We start from the raw sequence: 5,713 nt of genomic DNA, 5'->3' as shown, positions 1-5,713 counted from the left end.
GGCAAAGTGTTTCTTGAGATGAAGATTTTTTAGAATTGCATTTTATTTTTCAGAAATTCTTAATTATCTCGCCCTGTAATGGGGCATAGTGCTTCATTTGAACAAATTTGAATCCCCTTTATCCAATGACATTGTGAAAAGTTTACAGACAGACAGGCGGACAGACAGAAAAACGCCGGAAAAAATGTGTTCAGAAAAGATCACTTGCTCGTGTTACAATCATTTAATAATAAATTTCACAGAATTGACACAAATGATCAATGATATATAAATCAACGAATTCATAAAAAAATTAAATAAGAAAATAAATCCTCCACACTTTTCAATAAGTATGTTAATGAAAGGAACACAGATATTAATTTCTTTCATTATGTCATTAAGGCTTTAATGTCGTATTGAATCTTATTTAAGCCTTTACGACCAGGAAGTTTTCCAAAACATAAACAAAATGTAATATAAAGAGCGTGTCTCAGAGAAAAATATGCAGAATCTAAAAAATCGTCCGGGGGGGGGGGGGGGGGGGGGATCTACAAAACACAAATTAAATTGAGTGCCTATAATTTTTTTTCAAATTCATGATATTTTGAAAATCATGAATATTGATTGATAAAAACTCATAAAGTTTATACTGAAAATTTTGGCATGTACATGTACTAGTATATGATAGCTAGCTAGTACACATGGTTTATTATACACAGCTAATTGTGCCACGTACGTTTCACGTATGTTAAACGTATGTGACACATACGTGACTTCACGTACGTTTTCCATGAAAAAAATACCACGTACGTTATACGTATGTTTTCACACGTGTGAATATCATGCGTGTCACGCATGTTAAATGTACGTATTGCCCACCATACGTTACACGTATATTGCACACGTACATTACTCATACGTTTCACATATGAATAACGTACGTGCAACGTGTGTGTAACATATGTTTCTCATAACATGTTTAATGGGTTTATTATTTGCACTGCTCATATTGTAAATGTATAAATACCATACAAAAATGTGTCAAACCATGGTTAAACACGTTTTGAACATTTTTTCACATATATTGTAAACGTTGGTGAAACAAAAATTACGTGCAATTTAAATATTCAATTCATGCATTTGACATAATTTCTCTCAAAGGCTTATTTTCTTTTCATCTGTTGAATGATCCACTTTCTGGTTATCCTTCACTTTAAATTTCCTGATCCTATTTGCTCTTGAAGCAATCACAACAAAAGACATATTTAGATTCAAGCCAAATTTAATGTTGAGTATGTTAACATCAATTCATTCTTCTCCAGTTCTCTTTTATCTGTAAAGAAAAAGAAAATATTAAATGCATGGAATAAGGGAAAACCCATTTTTCCCCTGAACATTATTATTATCCACATATTAATCTTGGTTTATTCTCTGTAGAACTTAAATATAAATACTAAATAATTAATTTTTTAGTATTCATAACAATGATCTTTTAAACTATTTTTTTCACTATATCCTCAAATATCTACCTTATAATTTTCTTATCTAAAATTGTTTACATAGCATTGATTTGTGGGTGAACTCGGAAAAAACTGTACATACTGATACCCCATATGCCAGCTTATGGTTCAAGTTTCCCAAGTGCAAGTCAAACTCCAAAGTCAAGGTCAAAGGTCAAAATTGTTGACATCCAAGGACGGACTTGTCACAAAGAGTAAATATGTGAAATATGAAAGCCCTACTACTATCAGCTCAAAAGTTATGATCAAAGTTAGTTTTTTAACAGTGGGTTAAACTAGAAGTACAAGGTCAAATATTTTAATTTATACCCATTGAAAGGTTTTGTCACAATAAATATACAAGTGAAGTATATGAAAGCCCTTGCACCAACTGTTCAAAAGTAAAGGCCAAGATTCAAGTTATAAAACTTTCTTAAAAGTGAATCATACTCCAAGTTCAATTCAAAAGGTTAATTTGGTGTACCAATACAAAAGTATTGTCACTATGAATACCCAGGTCTATGAAATATGAAAGCCATACTTTCACCCACTAAAATAATATGGCCAATGTGAAAAGATTTTGCAGACAGACAGACAGGGTAAAAGCTATATAGATGTACCCCAGAATCTTTGATAACAGGGGTACAAAACTTATTCCTCATTGTCATGAACTTAGTCTTTTTGCTTTCAACTTAGGAGCATTATATAGATTTTCAATGAATCAATGCATTTTCAGTTTATGATTAATTAATAAAGCTGTGCCTTTACATCTGATCCACCTACCCTGGGGCTATATGAATTTCATAATTTCATTAGGACTCTATGCTGATTAAAATCTTGCTATTAGTTTGCTTGATGTCCAATTAAAAAAAATACAATTTTGAATAATTTTGATGGGTTACCCCCCCCCCTTTAGTTTGGGTGGTGGTGGAGGGAGGAGGCAGTAAATGCTAAAATTTTACCAGACAGAGCACAGTGTATGACGATGGACAACAAGAAACCCAAGGGCCTTGAATCGCTCTTCTAATAAATTGTACAATCTATCACTAGTATTTGATGCCTCTATGTTTATAAGACCCAAAAAACATCAATCAAGAAAGTTCGATGATTCTTAGCCAGTTAGGACTGAAGATATTTCAATAGAGCTATAAAATACCATAAGTAGATCATGTTGACCTACTTTTTGGTTGACATTCTCCAAAGATGCCTCAACTGACAAAGTTTAACAATTCTAGGCCAATATAGACTTCTTTTGGTTTTATCTTCCTGATTATCTCCCCTTGTATAAGGTCCAAACCCTAATTTTAGTATAAATGGTAGCCCTTGGGCCAAGGATGCCCTGTGAAAATTTGACAATGATTGTCCAAGGGGATCTTGAGTTATGACCCACATTCTAACAAGAGGCCCAGGGGCCACATCGCTCACCTGAGCAATTTGCTAGGAAAAATCACACATCAGATCAGAACTGAAAGTTTGCTGGGGGAGGGCTTGAATTTTACCCCCCCCCCCACCAGGGGGTCATGATTTGAACAAACCTGAATCTACACTACCTGAGGATGATTCCCTATAAATATCACTAAGCATGGCTTTAAAGTACTTGAAAACAAGATAAAAGGTTTCCCTAGATATTCCTATGTAAAACTTTTATTGGCCATTTTGGTCCCACCCTACCCCTGATTTGAACAAGCTTGAATCTACACTATCTGAGGATGATTCCATATAAGTTTCATTTTCCTGTCTCAATGGTTCTTGAGAAGAAGATTTTTCCAATATATTCCTATGTAAAACTTTGATTGGCCATTTTAGCCCCACCCTACCCCCGGGGGTCATGATTTGAACAAACTTGAATCTACACTACCTGAGGATGATTCCACATGAGTTTCATCTTTCCTGGTCCAGTGGTTCTTGAGAAGAAAATATTTAAAGATTTTTCTTGTATATTCATAAGTAAAACTTTATTCGGCCATTTTGGCCCCACCCTACCCCTGGGGGGTCATGATTTGAACAAACTTGAATCTACACTACCTGAGGATGATTCCACATGAGTTAAATCTTTCCTGGCCTAGTGGTTCTTGAGAAGAAGATTTTTTAAAAATGCCATTAATTTTTTTCTAATTCATAATTATCTCCCCTTGGAAAAGGGCGCAGCCCTTCATTTGAACAAACTTGAATCCCCTTTACCCAAGGATACTTTGTAGCAAGTTTGGTTGAAATTGGCCCAGTGGTTCTTGAGAAGAAGATGGAAATGTGAAAAGTTTACAACAACGACAACGCCAACGACAACAACGACGCCAACGACAACAACGGACAAATTTTGATCGGAAAAGCTCACTTGAGCCTTTGGCTTAGGTGAGCTAAAAAGTTTGTGCACACCGCACAAATGGCCGTAGCATTAGCTCTTTGAGCCTTTGGCACAGAAGAGCTAAAAACAGTATACATGTACACCTATATACTGGCTATGAGGACAATAGCTAGTTTATCATCCCCCAAGACAACAACTATTCCCCAAGATGCAGACGAGGGAAATAGTTTGCTGTTGAGGGAGATGATAAACAAGCTATTTTCCGAATAGTAAGTAAATAGGTGCTTTATTATGGCACCTGATCCCACCTCTGATGTTTCAGGGGTCCGTGTTTGCTCTGCTCTTATTTTGTATAGTTTTATGGACTTTGAGATTGAATACTGTTCGTTATCTCCATATCCTTCTATTATATATTGAAGCTGACTTAATTATATGTAAGGTCCGATCTGGATAAAACCAGAAGAGTTACGAAATGAAAAATTGAACTTACCTTCTGCATTAATCTTTAGCTTGGCATGGACTCATCTGTTTTTGTTTGTGTTCCAAGTGTATACTTTTTGTCCTTGAGGTTAAAAAAAAAACATATGTAAAAAAAAAAAAAAAAAATAGACGACTTTCACATTAAATTTTTCAAAAGTTATTCCCCTTTGCAGGGTCAATCCAGCGTAAGGCCCTGTTTTCCCTCTGTTACCTTACCAAATTTATTGGTCAGTACGTATCTTAAAAATAAAATCTGTAATGAATATCGTTCATTAAGATTTTCATGTTGCCCCAAACTTCGGCAATACAGGTACAGATCTAAATTGTCCAATAACGTTTGAAAATTGAAAATAATAACAGGTAACTTACAAAGGACAAAGTGGGAAAAATGAGAGTTATGCCGACAAGGGAGATAACTCTTAGTAGTGTGAAATTCGTCAAACTCGATTGCATTTCAAATTTTACATGAAAAGCTTCAAGTTACATGTAGTATTTGCAAGTCTAAACGCAATATGATAAGAAAATCTTATTCCTTTTTAAAAGTATTACCATATTCAAGATTATACTGGTTAAACTTTAATAATCTGTTTTGGAGTCCATTCTAGGCATATAGGTGTTTACAAAGATGAGCTTCAGTCACCATCCTGGAATGCATATCTAAAATCACATAAAAATTCTTAATCTCAAACACATTTTATATTCATAAGGATTAAAAGGGCAGATATGTAAAAACAAAACTGTTAAACCATTATTGCACTCAAAGATAATAATTTCTTTTACCATCTTATGTGATGTTTTAAATACTGTAAAAAGAAATAAATTCAGTGAGTGGAACTTTACATCAAATTGTTGTTGTTTCTTTTTTTTTTTTTTTTTTTGCATCTTATTTGTTAAGTTAAAAACATTTTAAATAAATACTTAATTGTTATAACAGTATTTTTAAATTTCACCTGCATTTTGATATTACGTGCCCGTGTTGATGGATACACCTGGGTGCTGACCAAGACAGCTCACTGGCTCAACATGGTCAGTATTTCCTGTTTTTGGTAACCCACGTCTCCATTATGTAATACACTGAAAAAAAACACCCCCCTTAGTTTACATGCAACACACAGTCATAAAGTAATTAAATAATTGTTGATTTTATGCATTCCTCACCTTTATCTAGGCCCTAGAACTTGCAGACGTCAGACTTCTCTTTCCAGTGACGTCACTGGTAACGTACATGTAATACATAAATGAAATGGAGGCTGGAAAATTCCGGAAGGTATATTTTATAAGTTTTATACGGACGGTACCCACTGTATATTTGATAATTATCTAGATGAATCATTTACTCCCTTTTGAGATTTGTTGTGAAATTATCGTGAATTTCTTTCTTTTTTTAAAATATATTTTTGCTCTTGAATTCGGATTGATTATATCTACCGATGACCGAGTTCAATTTTATGTG

The 5,713-nt window shown here is 34.2% G+C and overlaps 1 long non-coding RNA gene across 4 annotated transcripts; it reads right to left on the bottom strand.

The window, feature by feature from the left end:
- Nucleotides 1-695: 695 nt before the first annotated feature.
- On the bottom strand, nucleotides 696-5,483 carry LOC134283600 (uncharacterized). 4 transcript variants are annotated; one of them, XR_009995504.1, is made up of 4 exons: nucleotides 5,419-5,483; nucleotides 4,810-4,917; nucleotides 4,271-4,342; nucleotides 696-1,312 (listed from the first exon to the last, which is right to left on the bottom strand). It is a non-coding gene; the product is annotated as an uncharacterized LOC134283600 (long non-coding RNA). The 4 variants fall into 4 exon arrangements; XR_009995506.1 differs by having other exon boundaries at nucleotides 4,810-4,904; nucleotides 5,419-5,463; XR_009995503.1 differs by lacking the exon at nucleotides 5,419-5,483 and adding an exon at nucleotides 5,211-5,292.
- Nucleotides 5,484-5,713: the final 230 nt, after the last annotated feature.

The sequence above is a fragment of the Saccostrea cucullata genome, unplaced genomic scaffold (assembly GCF_032062105.1).
Source record: "Saccostrea cucullata isolate Sc308-1 unplaced genomic scaffold, CSIRO_AGI_Scuc_v1 ctg17243, whole genome shotgun sequence".
Lineage (NCBI taxonomy): Eukaryota > Metazoa > Mollusca > Bivalvia > Ostreida > Ostreidae > Saccostrea > Saccostrea cuccullata.
Note: the sequence above shows the minus strand (reverse complement) of the source record. Positions and strands in the feature narration are given on the sequence as shown.